The following is a 19,334-nucleotide window of genomic DNA, read 5'->3' as shown; positions in this document are numbered from 1 at the left end:
TACAGTTGGGGCACTCACAGTATTTGGGGTATCTCCCAGGTCCTGCAGGAGCTGTCTGCTTCCTTCAAAGGGTTTATGGGTCCTCTCAGGATTGCTGGTTTGTTCTGGCAGTCAATCTGGAGCTAAAGTTCACAGTGCAAGCCTCTGCATACTGCTCTGTCCGTTTGAGTCCCTCAAATTTTTTTGTCACCAATTTTCCAATCATGCTTCTTCCAAGTCCCTGACCATCCAGCCAGACCATTGGCTGCACCCCATGAGTTATATATAATCATACATCTGGTCATTTCTCCTTCCATGCAAAGTGCACACTGTTTAGGTGCACTGCTCGAAGTTCTGCCCACTGGGAAGATTTCCCTTCACTGCTGTCCTTCAGGGATATCCTTTCGAAAGGGGCTGTAGTGCTGCAGCTGTCCACTTTCAGGTGGTGCCTGCATATCATGCAGAATCATCAGTGAACCAGGCCCTAGTCTTCTCTTCTTCTGTCAACTGATCATAGGGAACTAACTCCCCATGAGGCCACTGGTGCAGGCTGGGGGAGAGAAGGCAGGATGGCTGGAGTGGAGACCGTGGGCATTTGAGCCACTTCCTCATGTAACTTACTTGTGCCTTCAGGACCTGCTCAAGCCCAATCACGTATATACCATTTCCATTTGATGATGGAATGCTGCTGTGCATGAGCCACTTTATAGATACATGATAGACAGTACAGGTTTCATGGTGACTTGATGACCCATAGTCAAATGTTCAGTTTCCACCAAAGCCCAGTAACAGGCCAAGACCTGTCTCTCAAAAGGAGAGTAGTTATCTGCAGAAGATGCCAGGGCTTTGCTCCAAAATCCTAGAGGCCTCTGCTGTGATTTACTTATGGGGGCCTGCCAAAGGCTCCAAACATCATCCCTATCCGCCACTGACACCTCAAGCACCATTGGATCTGCTGGGTCATATGGTCCAGCTTGCACAGCAGCCTGGACCTGTTGCAGACCCTTCTTTTCTGGACCCCACTCAAAACTGGCAGCCTTTTGGGTCACTCAGTAAATGGGCTGGAGTAACACACCCAGATGAGGAATGTCTTGCCTCCAAAATCCAAATAGGCCCACTAGGCTTTGTGCCTCTTTCTTGGTTGTAGGAAGGGTCAAATGCAGCAATTTATCCTTCACTTTGAAGGAATATCTTGACAGGCCCCATACCACTGGACTCCTAGAAATTTTACTGATATAGAAGGTCACTGAATTTTAGTTGGATTTATTTCCCATTCTCTGGCACGCAAATGTCTCACCAATAAGTCCAGCGTGTTTCCTACTTCTTGCCCACTGGATCCAAGCAGCATAACGTCATCAATGTAATGGACCAGTGTGATATCCTGCTGAAGCAAAAAGTGATCAAGATCTCCCCGAATAAGATTATGAAACAAAGCTGAAGAGTTGATATATCCCTGAGGTAGGACAGTAAAGGTATATTGCTGGCCTTGCCAGCTGAAGACAAATTGCTTCTGTTGGGCCTTATTGACAGGAATGGGAAAAAAAAGTATTTGCCAAGTCAATGGCTGCATACCAGGTACCAGGAGATGTGTGAATTTGCTCAAGCAACGAAACCACATCTGGTACAGCAGCTGCAATTGGAGTCACTACTTGGTTAAGTTTACAATAATCCACTATCATTCTCCAGGATCCATCTGTCTTCTGCACAGGCCAAATGAGAGAGCTGAACAGGAATGTGGTGGGAATCACCACCCCTGCATCTTTCAAGTCCTTGATGGCGTCACTAATCTCTGCAATCCCTCCAGAGATGTGATATTGTTTTTGATTTACTGTTTTTCGAGGTAGACACAGCTCTAATGGCTTCCATTTGGCCTTTCCTACCATAATAGCCCTCACACTACCAGTCAGGGAGCCGATGTGGGAGTTCTGCTAGCTGCTAAGTTTGTCTGTGCCAATTATGCATTCTAGCACTGGGGAAATGGCAACAGAATGAGTAGGGGAACCCAATGGACCCACTATAAGTCAGACCTGAGCTAAAACTCCATTAATTACCTGACCTCCATAAGCGCCTACTTTAACTGGAGGATCACAATGACATTTGGGGTCCCCTGTAGTCAACATCAGCTCAGAGCCAGTGTCCAGTAGTCCCCAAAATGTCTAATCATTTCCCTTTCTCCATGCACAATTACCGTAGTAAAAGGCCAGATGTCTCCTTGGGGAGGGATGGGAGAAAGATTCACTGGATACATTGTTGATAATGTAGTAGGGTCCTTCCTCAAGGGGACCTGGCCTCCCCCTTCATTCAAGGGGTCAGGGTCTGTAAACTGGCACAAGTCTGGAAATTGATTGAGGGGCCATGATTCTCTGTTTTTATTATTCAAATTAGTCTTTTGTCCATTTGACCTAGAATTTTTCTGCTTGTATAAATTATGTAGGAATGCAGTAGGTTTCCTATCAGTTTCACTTCTAGTAACACAATGATAAATTAGCCAATGCCAGAGCTCTACACAAATCAGACTATTCTGGTTTCCACTTTGCCTCTGCTGTCCATTAAGGTAGCAATGCCCACCTTGCCTTTGACAGTTGAGCGCTGCCACTTGGGATCCAATTATTCCCAATATATTTAAATTTTGCAGTTGAGTGACTGTGGTTCCCACTGTTAGATCTGACATACAGAGACGAGCAATTGCAGGGCTCTTCAAAGATGCAGGTGCTGCCCTCACAAATCTATTTCACAAGGCATTGGTCAAGGGTATATCTTTTGAACCCTCCTAGATGGGATGAGTAGGTCTAAAGTGACTAATTCACTCCACCATCCCAATCTCCCTAAGCCTTTGGATCCCTTCCTCTACATTAAACCAGCAGAGATCAAGCATTCCCAGCTCACTCACAGTGGGCCATCTTTTAATCCATATTTCAGCTAACCAAGCAAATAAACTATTAGAATCTTTTTTAATTCTCCAAGCTGCAACATTAAATGCAGATTCCCTACTTAGTGGGCCCAAGTCAATAAATTCAGCCTGATTAAACTCTGTTTCTTCTACCATTATTCCACACCCTTAATATCCATTCCCATGCCTGTTCTCCAGATTTCTGTTTATATAAATTAAAAAACTCAAGCAGTTCTTTTTGAGTGTAGCGCACTTCCTCATGGGTCACGCTCTCAACCTCACCTCTAGGGGCTTGCTGGGACTTTAGTTATAGGTCTAGACGCAAACAGGGGTGTTGGGGGTGGCTCCTGAAGAGAGTCAACATGCCTTGCCTGGCAACTGCCTCAGGGGAGCCCATCACTGTTGCCTCAGGCAGCACAGGGTTTATGTCCTCAGACAAAGGTGGAGAGGCTGATGGGGCAGCATGGGTCAGGGAGGGAATGTTGCCACTACTGGGGATGGGGAAGCTGTTTCTTCTGGCAAAAAAGGTTCATCAGAGTTTACAAACTCAGAGTCCCCAGCTTCATCAGGGTCATCCCACACACCCCCATTCCAAGTTGCAGGGTCCCATTCTTTTCCAATCAATGCCTTCACTTTAACCGTAAACACCTGGTGAGGCTGTGCATGCACCTTTTGTTGCAGGTCAGCCACTCACATGATAAGAGCTTGTGTCTGTTTTTCCACAATTTCAGCTCTTTCTCTGCAGGAGATAAGACTCTCACTCAGGGCAGTCTTAACAGATTTGAGGCTCAGTATCTGCTTCTGAAGCCAGGAGATGGAATCCCTGAGTTCATTACTTTCTTTCATCACTTTGTCTACTGACCTTAAGAGCAACCAACCAGCTTCATTATGTTCCTTAGCTCTCCACATATGTTCAAACGTATTAGGTATAGAGTCACTAAACCCCTTGCTTCTCACAAGCAATGAATCAGGAATGTCAAATGGATTTATTTTGCATAAGTCTGTAAACAGTTCACACCAAGGACTATCAGTGTTCTTCACAGGATTAGAAGTACAGTCCTTAGCATTTTGGGGTCTTATCATATTAAGCAACCAATTCCAGAAAGCCTAAAACCACCAAAATACTCCATCCTTAATATTCTGTTTCTCTAGAACCACTCCTGGTACCAAAATCTGTATGAGGGTTCTCTAGAGGGACAGAACTAATCAAATATATATATTTGCATATATACATACATACATATATATGTATGTGCATACATACATATATACACATATATGTATGTGCGTATATACGTATACATATATGTGTGTATGTATATACATATATACATATATATGTATGTGTATATACATATATACATATATATGTATATGTGTGTGTATATACATATATACATACATATACATATATATGTATGTGTATATACATATATACATATATATGTATGTGTATATACATATATACATATATATGTATGTGTATATACATATATACATATATATGTATGTGTATATACACATATACATATACATATATGTGTATATACATATATACATATATACTCTAGAGAACCCTAATACAGATTTTGGTACCAGGAGTGGTTCTAGATATATACATATATATACATATATACACACACACATACATATACATATATATGTATGTGTGTGTATATATATATATATATACACACACACATATATATATGAGAAGGGGAGTCTATTAAGTATTAACTCACACTGTCACAAGATCCCACAATAAGCCGTCTGCAGGCTGAAGAGCAAAGAGAGCCAGTCCAGGTTCCAAAACTGAAGGACTTGGAGTCCGATGTTTGAGGCCAGGAAGCATCTAGCACAGGAGAAAGATGTAGGCTGGGAGGCTAGGCCAGTCCCTCCTTTCACATTTTTCTGCCTGCTTATATTCTAGCCATGCAGCTGATTAGATTGTGCCAATCCATATTAAGGGTGGGTCTGCCTTTCCCAGCCCACTGACTCAAATGTTAATTTCCTTTGGCAACACCCTCACACACACACCCAGGAATAATACTTTGTATCCTTCAATCCAATCAAGTTGGCACTCAATATTAACCATCACACCATTGTGGATGAAAACTTTCAGAGAACTCTTCTGATTTAGGCCTGGCTGAAGGCAAGAGCTTGGCAGAGATGCAGGACAGAGTACCCAGCCTCAGAGTCCTGCCAATGGACCCACAGTCAAAACCCAACATGAATTTGACATAGTAGGTATTATTGTAGGACAAAATATCCCAGGCTCCCAAGCTGTGTTCTATGATACATCAGCCCTATAAAATGGGTTTAAAAAAAGAAGAAGAAAAAGAAGAACGTTTTCCTTGTTGAGTGATCTGAGAAGCCCTGTACACTGACTCCTCTTGGTTGATCTCAGGGCCACTAGCACACTAAAGGCTCTGAGAAGGCCTGCAGTGAGGGTGCTAGCCTCATGTTTCCCAAACTTATTTGCCGCAGAATCCCTTTTGCATGTTTATTCAAACACCTCTGTTCTTCAGTTCATCCTAGAGAATGGCCTGAAGGCTAGGTTAGAGCTCTAAAGAAGGAGAGAGGATGGGGCTTCCCGGAAAAGGCACATTTTGTATTCATTGCACAAGGCCCAGTCCAAGCCTAGCGCAGTCTCTGGCCCCCAGTGAGTGCTCAGTAAATTCTTAATAAGAAAAAAAGTGGCTACTGCGTTTGTCTGGTGAGAAGAGTGCAGATTTCTCAGCAGAGGCTGGAGACAGAGAGGATGCATGTAGCAGGATGTTGTCCAAGTGTACGTTTGGCAGTTTAATGTAGGGCCTCTTTCCTCTTACTTGACCCCCTCTCTTGACTATTGGGAAAAGGCAACAAGTGGCAGCCAAAGCAAAGTGGTTTAAGGGCATATACCTTGGGGCCAGACTACCTGAGTTGAATCCCAGCTCCATCACTTCCTAGCTAGTTCCTTGGGAAAGTTGTCTTAACTTTTCAATGTCTCAGTATTTTCAGCTGTAAAGTGGGCCTAAAAGTAGTGCTATAACTGTTTAGTGTCCAGCTCAATAATGCCCAGGATTAAATGTGTTAATATAAGTTTGGTCCTGGCCCATGGTAAGCACTATGTAAGCATAAGATATATGAGAGAATCCTCATCTATTGTCTTAGTCCAGTGTTTACCTCCCAGGGTCTGAGTTCCCTTTCCCAGCGTTTCCCAGCAGACTGAAGATTCTCATATTCCTGAGTGAGGCACTCTGCAAATTTGTTTCCTGCCCCCACTGGCATCAGGAAGAGCCAGGATGACGTTGCTTCATTTTCAGTAGTCAGGGCTGTTTGAGGTAAGGCTCAGGTTCCCTTCCCGGTTATTGGTGCTTAACCATGCAGGCTGGGTAAATATTTCTGAGGGAGTCCAGCACATCTATTATTAATTTACTGCAAGCAGTTGCTGTACTTTCCAGAAATACCTCTGCCTACAGATGTTTTCTAGACTGTGTAGAGTTCTCCTGACCTTAATGCTTTTCACAGGGTGTGGTGGGAATCAGTTCCTTTCGTGGGGGAAAGATGGACAGTTGTGTGGGCAGTGGACAAGGGGTACCAGTTGGATCTTGTTGGATCTGATCATGGAGGCAGTGGACTCTTGTTCTTTATATGCCCTACTTTCAGCTTCAGACTTGGCTTACAGGCCAGAAACCTGGGCATCGTTTTTTGGTAGCACCCTTTACTGTCATGACCCCATATCCAGTCAGTCACCAAGGCCTAGAGATGCTATCTCCAAAAGGTCATGAATCCAGTCCCCTCTCTGTACCGCCATTGCTAAGCTAGTCCCAGCGAACGTGTCTCATCTTCCAAATCTCAGCTTCCTTGATTGCTAAACTCAATCGGACCCCCTGCTTTGTGTTCCCATAGAACCCCCCTTTTTAAAAATCGCCTTTTAATCTTTAAATGGGCTGTCCAGGCTCCAACTTCTCTACTGGACCATTAGCTCCATTCTCTTCTTAGTAACAGTGCCTGAAATATAAATTTCCTCCCAGTGATAACAGAAAAGAGTGCTTTCCCTTCCTCCTTTCTTTCCCTCCTTCCTTCCTTATTTGCTTGCATTATTATTAATTAACATTAAAAGGGGACAGCAATCACCTGGTCAAATTGCATTCCCTAGAGGAACCTCAGGGCCCACTGTGGGAAGAAAGGAGACAAATTTTTAAGCAGAACACGGAACCCCACAAACCCCTCACCAACCAGCAGCAATCCTGAATCTCAGTTAGACATTGAAATTTTACCTTAGTATTTTTTTTTTGAGTGGTGGGGAAACAAAAAGTGGTTATTCTATGATAAAAGGTTTGGACAGCATCCATCTATTCTTATATTCTCATTTTTCAGAGCAAAACTGTGGCAGGTGCTTTGCATATGTTCACTTATAAACAAGAAAGGTATATTATCCTCATTTTATAGATTCAGAATCTGATCCTAGAATAGTGAGGAAACTTGTCCATGGTCAGATAGCCAGTGTGCAGTGGGTCCAGAATTCCTATCCAGTATTGTTAAACTCCAAACTCTTTCCACCACCAGCTGCTGCCTCCCTAAGACCTGTCCTCCAGCAAACGATGGGTCCCTGAGCCAACTGTGCAGTCTGGCATGGCTGCAGTGGCCAGAGACAGATCACTGGGATGTAATTGGACACTACTTGCTCAGAGGAACAGGGCCCTCATTCCTAGGGCTTCCTGGCCGTGCAACTGTGAGATGCTAATTAGAGAGAAATGAAGTCTTGTGTGGGCCAGGGAAGAGCTGGGCTGCTCCACCGCATGGTCCCTTATGCCTAAAATAAAGCTACTTGGCTGGGAACCTAGAGTCTTTTTAGCACAGCCTGGGTCTTCCTTCCCATGTGTCAGGGGTTTCTCCCAAGGAAATCCTAGACAAAGCAACAACCCAGGAAAAGAAAACCGTGTTCCAGGTTATACAAAAAGACAGCGTTTGTTTTACCTTGAACTTTCTGGTCTTTCTTGCCTTTCCTTTGTCCTCAAGCCCAGATTATTTTAACTTCCACTTTGGGGTGAAGTCTGGCCTATGTAAACAAGAAAACTAGAATGGAAGACAGGAAAGCTAAGTTCTTGCTCTAGCTCCCTCCAGAACTCATTGTGTGGCTTTGGGCATGTCACATGGCCTCTCTAAGTCTCTGTCTCCCCATCTAAGAGTGTTTTGGACAATGTGATCACACCTACCATTACAAAGATAGTTAAAAGCAATAGCTCTGGAGCTGAGTTTAAATCCAAGCTCTCCCATTACTAATGTGTGAACTTGGGCAAGTTATATAAGCTCCCAATGCCTCAGTTTTATCATCTGCAAAATGGGATAACAGTAATGTCTATCTCATAGATTTGCTGTGGGGGTTAACAAGTAAAGCAGTTAGAATAATGCCCAACAAATAGTAAGTTATTTATTTGTTGTTATATAATAGTAAGTTATTATGGTAGTGATTTTGGTTGTGATCATCTCCATTCATGAAACCATACTTTGTGATTCTGCACTTTTATCTGCCTAGAGCATGCCCAAAATCTCCCAGTATTTAGTATTTATATTTTTCACTTTTATTGGTTGAGAAAATATGTAATGACAACAAGCTGCTGTGGATTCAGCAAGGTTTTAACTGAGTGAGTATTCTTCATAACAGCTCCTACATATGTTGCACAAGACATGGACTCAGTTACAAACAATGCTTGGTGAGACCTCAGCATTGTTACTGCCCAAATCCTACCAGTAACAGTGTGTCCCCAGTTAGAAACGTCTGATTTTGATTATTGCTGTTCCTTCCAGCCTAGTTCATGCCCATGGTGGGCACTAAGTTAGTGTTTTATTGAACAAAACAATTAACTGGACAGATGGATGGACGGATGGATGGATGGATCTGTTTTACATTTGCCTCTTGATTTAATTTCAGCAGAATAAGTGTGTACAGGTGTTACTGTGTGTTTTTCTATGAGCATTTGCAGAGAAAGCCTCAGCTATCTCTGTCTTAGGGAAGTAGATGGTCCTAGTTACATATTTTGCATATTCCCTCATCTGTTAGTTTATAAGGTCATTTTTCACTGAAGTCCTTTCAGCTGTCCTGCGTTGACAATAGATAAGCACTCCCTCTTCTGCTCCCATGCCTTCCTCATCCAACAATGAGGGCTTTGTGCTGGGAACATTGCCCATGGATGCTTCTTTCCCAAGGCCTCAAAGCCTCGTCTGGCTTCTATCAAGGGTATTGATGGGGGAGGGGACCCAGACAGTTGGATTCAGGGAGCAGTGCCTGTGGCCTGGTGCCAACGGAATATGTCAGGCTGGGGTAGAGAATTCAATGTCTGTTCTGGGATATAGACAGCCTGGTTACCTGAGCCGGTTATCCAGCTATTTGCAGCCACTGCCCTGCAAGTTATCAAGCTCTGGTTTCCCAGAGCCTTTTGCTACAGGATCAGGGGAGGATGGAAATCTGGAGAGGATGGATGGGAGAAAGTAGAGGGGCAGGCTGCCAGTCTCAGGGTGCGAAGAGTCTTACGCCATTGGAGCAAGAGGCTGTTGTGGCTACTTCCTCTTAGGGCTTCAGTTCACTAATGAGATTAAAATGCCAACAGCCTGCCTCTACACACACTTACTTAGGAACACATTGGTTTGAACTGCTTAATGAGTGTTAGGAATCTAAGAAAGGTCTGGGCAGGCGCCTGGCTGATGCCTTGATGATTAGAATACTAAATGTGTCGCCCTTTGAAAGCCAGCAGTTGCTGGAGTGCAAAGCCAGTTCTGAGACTTTCTTTCCTTGATAACCCTCGCATTCCCACTGTTTCCAGATAGTTATAAATCAGCGACCTGAAGTGGGTATGGAATGGTTACGACAATGATTTTTATAACGACAAAGACAATAATGATAATGATTGTCACAATAATAATGATTATCAAACCTAGATGCTCACCAGAAATACCCAGAGGTTTGTCAGTTGTTTAGCTTATTTTTTGTTGTTGTTTTGAAAATACGGACTACTAGGCCCCATCCCTAGTAATTCTATTTATCTAGACCTGGGTGGAGGCCCAGGAATTTATTTGCTTAACAGGTGTGCTGGATGATTCTAATGTACTTGGCTGAGCCCTGACTTTGGGAACTGCTATTTAGTGAGGGCACCCAGGACCTAGAATGATGTCTGACTACCACTTCCTAAATGTGTGATCTCATACCTATTGCTTAGCCTCTGAACCTCAATTTTATTGCCTTTAAAAATGGATTAGGTAAAACGTAGCTACTATGAAAAACACTATGGCAATTCCTCAAAAAGTTAAAAATGAAATTACTATAGATCCCAGCAATTGCACTTCTGAGTGGAACCCAAAAGAATTAAAAGCAGGGTCTCAAAGAGAGGTCTGTATGTCCATGGACATAGCAGCATTATTTGCAACAGCCAAAAAAGGTGCAAACCACCCAGGTATCCATTGGCAGATGAATGGATCGATAAAATGTAGCATATATATGCAATGAAATATTATTCAGCCTTGAAAAGGAAAGGGAATTCTGACACATACTACAACATGGATCAACCTGAAGAATATTATGTAAGTGAAATAAGCCAGTCACAACAAGACAAATGATGTATGATTCCACTTATAAGAGGTACCTAGAGTAGTCAAATTCATGGAGACAGAAAGTAGAAGGGTGGTTGCCAGGGTCTGGAGAGAGCGGGGAATAGGGCTTTATTGTCTAATGGGTATAGAGTGTCAATTTTGAAAGATGAAGAGTTCTGTACAGGGATGATGGTGATGGCAGCACAGTAGTGTGAATGTACTTAATGCCATTGAAGTATAGACTTGAAAAGGGTTAAAATGGTAAATTTTATATTATGTGTACTTTACCTCAATGTTTTAAAAGGGGATGAGGTAATATCTTCTTTCCAGAGTAATTCTGAGAATGACATAAAATGTCATCTGTAAAGAGCCTAATACAGTGCCTGACAGTGTTTCTTTCTCTTCTCTTTATCATTTGCCAAGTCCTTTCATAAACATATTCTTATTACTACTCAGTGAGGGCACACAGGACCCAGAATGATGTCTGACTGCCACTTACTGCCACTTCCTAAATGTGTGGTCTCATGCCTATTGCTTAGCCTCCGAACCTCAATTTTATCATTTTTAAAAATGGATTCAGCAAAAAGATGTAGCTGCTATGAAAAACAATGTGGCATAAAATATCATCTGTAAAGTGCCTAACTAACACAGTGCCTGACACACGGTGAATGCCCCAAAAGCATTTCTTTCTCTTCCCTTTGCCATTTGCCAAGCCTTTTCATAACCATTATCTTCCCTGGGTCTTCTTACGTGTGTTCCCTGCACAGATATGTCTGAAGGGAAGGGGGAAAGGGAACTAGTGTGTGTTGATGGCTAATTAGGAGTTATTCCATTCAACCCTCATTTACCTGTGGAAGGTGGGTATTCTCATTGTATTGATGAAGAAACTGATTTGTAGAAATGTTAAATGACTTGCCTGAGATCACAAAACTAAGATAAGGAAGAGCAAGGATCAGCTGGCCTTACCACACCCTGTCGAGCAGCTTTTGGCCTACAGATGGCTGTGGACAGTGGCTGCTGCTCTCCAGGGAGAATGTGCCAGGAGCTACACTTGGAACTGGCCTGAACATCATTTGAGGCAATGAGAAGTCTGGTGAAGAGCATTCCCCAGAATCCTTAGGGGAAGTGGAGCCTTGATGAAGCCAAGGTCCTGTTTGGCACCCCCCCACCACATCACCTGGCAGGTGCTCAGAGCCCAGCCCCTGACAGCCCTTCCAGTCCCAGCTACTATTAGGCAAGGCTCTGTCATGATCACAGCATTTAAAGGACAGCCTCTTCTAGAGACTGGGATTGTTTGGCAGGAGATGGGCTTCAAATCAGCCTTGCAAATAGCCTCCTGCCTACATAGGCCAACCAAGAAAGATGCATGCCCCTTGAATACAAAAGGAATTCCGATTTCCCTCCTAGCATGGCCACTATGTGCCTGGCTCTGACATAAAGAGAGCTGATGAAGGGGAAAATCACGTGGGCACAGTGTGATCAGGGCCCAGTGGGGTGGTTACTGCCAAAGTCAACATCAGGGTTAGGTGTTTATTACAAATGTGTGAGTTGAATTGGACAGCGTATTGAATAGGTGCATTATCAATACCATCATCACAGTGAATTGAACAGCTACATTGGGTAGCTGAATAAAAATGATAGTAATGATGATGATGATGGTGATAGTAGCTGTGGTAAGAATGACACAGGCAACTTAAATAGCTGAACTGGAGAGTAAATTGGATTAAGCTGAAAAATAAAAAGTAAAGCTTGTGCTTACCCTATGCTGGATCCATGCTAAGCATGTTATACACCTTTCCCCCCATTTCTCTTTAAAAAGCCCTGTGGGGTAGATGGTATCATCTGTTTTGCAAATAAGGAAGACTGAGCAGATGATTCATGTGTCCAAGGCAACATGGCTGATGTTGATCCAGAATTGGAATCTGAGGTCTACCTGGCCCCAGGTGAGATATTTCTGACTCCCACAGATTTGCTAAACAGTAAGTAAATCAGGGTTGATGATTCATTTTCAGAAACAAAATCATTTACTTGCTGTATAGGAAGAGTCCTTTAAAAAGTAACTATCACCTAATGTGTTCAACATAAAACCCCGATTATAAAGACTCGTTTGGGGGAGAGCATTTTCAACAATAATCCTCCCCATCTGTATGGCTACAATACTATTTCACAGCACCGTCACGGATATTATGTTCAACATCAACTTGACTTAGACAAAAACTTACCACTCTTTTTCTCTGTGGCAACAGCATCTATCTGGGATCTGTCAGTGGTTAAACAAGCAGGCTGTGGTGCTGAATTCCCGAATTTGAACCCCAGCTTTACTGCTTACTAGCTATGAGTTTGAGCAAGCTACTTGGCATTTCTGAGACTGATTTTCTTCATCTGTGAAGTAGGCAGAATAACTGTATATAATGAATGTTAAGTTCTGTTCCAAAGTGTCACCAAATAAGTGAGAAATGCCATTTATGATTTACTATGCCCACCCAACAACATTCTGAGGATAACGTGGCTTATTCTTTGTAGAAACCTATGGTAAGACTAATGTGGACAGTTTTGTTTCTCAGTGTCAATTAATATATTGTTATTCTGCTTTGTGCTTCAGTCTCATAGGAACTTTCCAAGTGTCTTCAGGTCCTGTTGGCATTGGGGTGCTGATAAATTTGGGTTTCTGAAAGGGCCAAGTTATCTTTCTGACTCCAAGGCAGAGAAAATTCCCCCAGATTCTGCCTCTCCTGTTTGCCCATATGGGGCCTCATCAGAGTAGAGAAACCTAGACTCTTAGAGTCAGAGCAGGCCTTGGAGATGACATAGCAGGACACAGCAGGCAGAGAGCTTGGCCTATGAGGGATAGGTGAGGTGCCTGGCTGATAGGAAGAGCAGAATTTGCTACTGAAGTCCTTGGGCAGCCCTCTTCACTCAGTTTCCTCACCTTGCTTGCAGGGTTCTGATGTCTTGGACAAGCACTTTGGAATGCCCAAATAGGGACAGCATCTGAGGCCGGCATGGAATGTTAAGAAGCCTCACCCTCATTCAGATGCTCAGAATCCATAGGAATAAAGACAGTTGGATACTCATGTCTGGAGCTCAAGAAAGAGGTCAACTAGAGGATAAGATTTAGGGTGAAGACCCAGGAGTAGATGTGATCACTCAGGAGAGGGTACAGCATCAGAAGAAAAGAACAAACTGATTTTATTGTAGTGATTCTGGGGAAATGAAGACCTGAGCTAGTCCACAGTAGTGGGAATGGAAAGAGAATTACTAAGGTATAGTCAGTAGAATATGGTTTCTGCTGATTTGAGTGTTGGCAAAAAAGAGATAAAGAGAGATAATTCGACACTGATTAAATTCCAGGTCCTCCCCAGCCCTCTCCTCTGTTTGCTTCTTATTTATGGTCCCACTGAGTGTCTGCATGGCAAACCCCACTGTGTATAGTAATTGTCTGTGTACATGTTGACATTTTCCATGTTTCCATCATCCAAGTGCTTATTCACTTCCTTACAGGTCCTAATCCAAATAGTGTGCCTCCCATACCAGCCTTCCCTATCTCCCTTATCCTACTTTATTTTTCTTCATAGCCCTCCACACATAGATAATTGTTTAGTTATTATCCATCTCCCTGACTAGCACTTAAGCTCAGTAGAGCAGGGACAGAGCTGATCTGCTTTGTTCACAGCTATATTCCTAGAGCCTAGAAGAGTGCTCAAGATGCTTAATAAACTTGTGCTAAATATCCCCTGCCTCTTCACATCCCCAGACTGAATACCCCTTATTCTCTCTGACTCTGCACATATGGCAGGGTTTCCTAACTCTCCTGGCCAATGCCTTGGAGATCCTTACCCAGACACAACAATCCAGAGGGCTTCTGTGTTGCTCTGTCCTGTATAATTGGATAATTATTTCTCTGTATGAAGACAGTCTGATGAACCAGATCAGTTACATAAATTGTGTAACATAAAAATGTGGAGCCCCTTGTTCAAAAATAAAGAATTTCAAGACAGTCATGGCAGAGTATTCAACCAAACATGGCTGCTTCTGCGTGTTGGCCCTCTGTGACTGCACAGGTCACACACCCATGAAGCCCTCCTGATGGGGACGAGATCTTAGTAGGCTGTAAATACCAGGCTCCAGATTTATGTTTTGCCATGTAGAAAATAAAAAACTACAGAAGGATTTTGAAGAGAGGGGACTTTTAAAGTTTCACTGTTTCCTGACTGTAAGTCATACTTATTGTAGAAAATTTGCACAAGTGCAGAAAGGTATATAATTATAAGGTATAAGGTATTAATCTCCTCCCTTTCCTACCTCTTGCCCTGCAGACACCAAATCCAAAAGTAGCCAGTGGACACTTGGCTGATCTCCTTCTGTCTTTCCGAGTTTATTTTTTTTTTCTATGTAACATAGTTAAGATTGTACTTCAGCTACAGCTTTGTATCCTGCTTTATTCAGAAGACATTGAGAGAGGAGGGAGGGGCTTTAAAATACATGTTGAGGGAGATTGGCCTGAACATGAGCTCATAGAGTGAATTGGTGGTACAGGGTTGGCAGCAAGGCGTTGAGATAGAGGCAGAGTTAGGGCCCTGGAAAAGAGAATAGAGGAGGTCCTGGACTAAGGGGTTAGAAGTGGGAGTGGAGAGATGGTTTGGGAGCTGAAACCACTCTGATGGGAGAGTGATCACAACCCCCACCCTTCATGAATGCCCTTAACTCATGGGAAAGAATCTCAAGGTCTGGTCATGTCTTTCAGGAGTTGTGCAGGCAACAACAAGCATTGAGAGTCATTTCTCAAACACAAGTCTTGGTCTCCTTCCTTCTAAGGTTAGGCCTGTCCTTCTCCACTCCCATAAGGGTCAGACACTAAATGCTGGGCCCCAGGACAGCCTCTGAGGGCAGCAAATAGGAATCCAGAGAGACAGCAGGCATGGCAGGGCCGGGGTTCCCAATGTCCACCACACACACCTCAGGATTGAGAATTGCCATTTTGTTGGTTAATCCCCAGTGCCTGGGCTGGCAAAGGGGAGAGTTAACATTGTCATTGGATCCTTAATTGTGCGTTTCATGAATTTTCATGTTTCCGCTTGCAAGCTTAATGTTGCTTTCTCGGTGAGTTTTTTTGTCCTTGAGAGTAAGAGACTTGTAATTACAGAGTGTTGTGGATTGCAGAGGGTGATTAAAATGGATTTTGTGAAATCTGAAGCACCCCCTCTCTTTCTCTCTCTCTCTCACACACACAACACACACACACACATGCACACACACACACAGACACACACACACCAATCCAATAGGCGGGGGAGTAACTCAGACAGAATCCCATGAAGTTCAGAGATTCAGGATATGAAGGATATGAATTTTCTTCATGCTTTCCCTCCCTGGGTCTTGGATCCACTCCAAGACAGCCCTTCCCCTCTCCCCCTCCCTCTCTTGCTTCTCCTCCTCCTCCCTTTCCTGAATGAAGTCTAGCTTATATCCCTGACCCTCAGCTGACTCTGACCCCCAGGGCTGGCTGCTTTCTCACTTGAAGGGATGATAAGACAAAGAGTAGATTTTCATCTTTGCTTTTGTGCAGCTGTCAAGTGTGTTTCATTACCATCTCAGCCAGCCTATTCTCCCATCTGAGAGGGTCCTTCACTTTGAATAGAGGCCTGAAAATTGCTGAAACCAGCAAGGGTGTAAGAATTCCCATTTTCGTGTCTCTTCCTCCTAGGACAAATTAGTGCTTGATGGAAGTAAGAACTGATCTTTTCTGCCTTTGTCAGTATGAATGGCTTGTTGGTGCAGAGAGGACATTTGAAGTATAAGTGACCAGGAAGTGAAGGGTGGGGAGAGGATGGGAGGAAGACTTCCTGGAGGAGGTGGGGCTCTGCCTTGAAGAAAGAGGAAGACCCTAGTGGGATCCCTGGAGAAGGAAAGCAGAACAGCAGGGAGTCCAGCCGGGCTAGATGAGAACAATCCCCTAGGAATGATGCTCCTTGACCAATGAGGAAACCAGGTCAACCTACTTGAGTGTATGGGCGTGTTTGTGCTGCAAAGGACTTGGGAAGTCACTGAAGCCAGAGCTCCTATTTAAAAGAAGGGTCTCTACTGCACCACAGCCAGCCTGACCCTGGCCTGACCTGAACTGACCAATGGTTCCCCTCAGACAACCTCCCTGTGCATCTCCAACCCACCTACCTCTCACCCTAACTCCACCCCAGCCCCCTTCCCATAAACACAGTCCTGAATCACCCCCCTCAGCTGTGTGCTTTTGCAGTGAACAACCTGCCCAACCATATGCAGCAGCCCTGAGCAGGGCTTAAAACCAGGTCTCTCTTTTTCTCAGTTTACACTCTCTGTGCCCCCAACCATGCCATATGCTCCACCACACTGAATTCTATCTGGATTTCTAAGAATCTTTACATCTCAGAGCTTAACATCCCACATTCTAGAATTTGGTTGTGCATATTATTTATATACAAGCATATGTAAATTTACAGACACGGGTATATGCATGTGTGTGTGTGCACACGTGCATCTCTTTCAAGTGTCCAAAGATGGCACTGCTGATGGCGGAACGTGTTCATGGCTGGGCAGAGAAGACCACCTCCTCTGCACCATACACGACCACAGAGGCAGCTTCCAGCTCATCTTCACCCTACCTTCACTTCTGCAGCCTCATCATCACCCTACCTCTCTCTGCCCTCACCTTGCCCTCCTGCAGTGAATGCAGAGTTCCCCCCACAGATTTTTTTTATAACTCCATATCTTTGTGTTGATCCCTCTGCCTGAAGTGCTTTTCTCACACTGTTCTTCATCTAACAAATTCTTTCAAGCCAGGATTCACCCATGTCTCCTCTCTGAGACCTTTCTTGACCTCCCCCCCACCTCCTTTCTCTGTATGACCCATGTTCTTCCGTGGTGTGTGTGCTGCCATATCATATTTGAGTTTCCATGGCAGCCTCTCTTACTAGCGTGTGGGCGCCTGAGGGCAGGCCCATGGCCTCACCTGTCTCTGTCCCCTGTGCCCAGCACAGGTTCTGGTCTATTAAGGAGTGTATCAGTTTGTTTTCACACTTCTGACAAAGACATACCCAAGACTGGGTAATTTATAAAGAAAAAGAGGGTTTTTTTGTTTTGTTTTTGTTGTTGTTGTTGTTGTTGTTGTTGAGACGGAGTCTCGCTCTGTCGCCCAGGCTAGAGTGCAGTGATGCCATCTCGGCTCACTGCCAGCTCTGCCTCCCAGGTTCATGCCATTCTCCTGCCTCAGCCTCCCGAGTAGCTGGGACTACAGGTGCCCGCCACCACACCCAGCTCATTTTTTGTATTTTTAGTAGAGATGCAGTTTCACCGTGTTAGCCAGGATGGTCTCAATCTCCTGACCTTGTAATCCACCCGCCTGGGCCTCCCAAAGTTCTGGGATTACAGGCGTGAGCCACCACGCCTGGCCAGAAAAAGAGGTTTGATGGACTCACAGTTTTACATGGCTGGGGAGGCCTCACAATTATGGTGGAAGGCGAAAGGCACATCTTACCTGGCAGCAGGCAAGAGAGAATGGGAGCAAGCGAAAGGGGTTTCCGCTTATAAAACCATTAGATCTTGTTAGACTTATTCACTGCCACGAGAACAGTATGGGGCAAACCACCCCCATGATTCAGTTGTCTCCCACCAGCTCCCTCCCACAACTCGTGGAAATTATGAGAGGTACAATTCGAGATGAGATTTGGGTGGGGACGGAGCCAAACCATATCAAGGAGGTTCCAGGAATGGTTGTTGTTGAGTGGAGCTGATGATACTTTTTAAGTGAATGAGTTAGCCCTGAAAGAGGAACAAAGATCTTGCATAATGCAGAGCCCAGGAAAGTGTCCAAGGTAGCCGGGCAGAGCAGGGTCGGGTGCTTTACCGGCAAAGGGCCTATCTCTCAGATACCATGTCCCAGGTGCCAGTGTCGCCCCTTTCAAAGCAGACCTATGCCATCCATCCTCCCAGGTGGGAGCCTGTGCCGCAGACTGACCTCTTTTTTGCCCTGAGCTTTGGAACTTACCCGACATGCACGTTTCCATGGACCTGGCTGGTCTATGGGCTCTGCTTCAACTTACAGATCCAGGAACTCCAAAGAGACTTCTTTCCCTCCTAGGCCAGCACTGTCACCTGTCAAAAATGTTGACAGGGAGAGGAGGCAGCTGGTGAGAAAATCCTCATGACCCATCTTTCCTTTACCAGCACGCATTCCTCTCCACCTCCTGGGCCATGGACTCCAGGTACCAGGCTGCAGCTGTCCACCTGCGGTGCCCAGGGTGCTGTGAGTCCCCAGAGTGCTGTGAGTGCCATTACAGGGGAGCACAGCTCTCAACCCCTTCTGCTGCAGGGTGGCTAGGGAGGGGGCTGCAGTGTGAGACAAACAGCACCAGCTTCTCTGTGTGCTGTGAGCTGTTAAGGGTTGGGCTGTATGGCAGGCTTATGGCAATGGATAAAACCTGGTCCTACCCTAAAGGGGATGCAGGAGCAAGGGTCCCCTTACAATAAGGTGGGCGGCAGTCTGTGTTATGATGATGATGGAGTTGCACAAAGTGTCCTGGCAACAGAGAGGGAGGAGGGTATTGTTTCTACTAAAGGGGTCAGGGAAGACTTTATAGAAGGGATGATATTTAAACTAGGTTTCAGTGAATAAGTAGGAATGCGCCAGCAGGAATTGTCATTTGGGATCAGACCATGGAAGAAGGTGGGTAGAAAGTAAAGGAAGGAGTAACAAAAGCAACAATAGCTGCATGAGCAGTCACAGAGTGCCAGGTGTCGATTATCTCAGTTAATGCTTACTACAACCCTGTGGGTAGCCCCATTTCACAGCGAAGAGAACTGAGGCACAGAGAGGTTCAGAATTGCCCAGAGTCACATGGCTAGTGAGTGACAGAGGTAGGATTCA

General features: G+C 44.6%; 1 pseudogene; it reads right to left on the bottom strand.

Annotated features, from left to right (window-relative positions):
- LOC131384545 (uncharacterized) overlaps nucleotides 1-18,462 on the bottom strand; it is a 29,763-nt pseudogene extending 11,301 nt beyond the window's left edge.
- Nucleotides 18,463-19,334: the final 872 nt, after the last annotated feature.

Source organism: Hylobates moloch, unplaced genomic scaffold (assembly GCF_009828535.3).
Source record: "Hylobates moloch isolate HMO894 unplaced genomic scaffold, HMol_V3 SCAFFOLD_11, whole genome shotgun sequence".
Classification (NCBI taxonomy): domain Eukaryota; kingdom Metazoa; phylum Chordata; class Mammalia; order Primates; family Hylobatidae; genus Hylobates; species Hylobates moloch.
The sequence above is the reverse complement of the archived record's forward strand: the minus strand, read 5'-3'. Positions and strand labels throughout refer to the sequence as shown.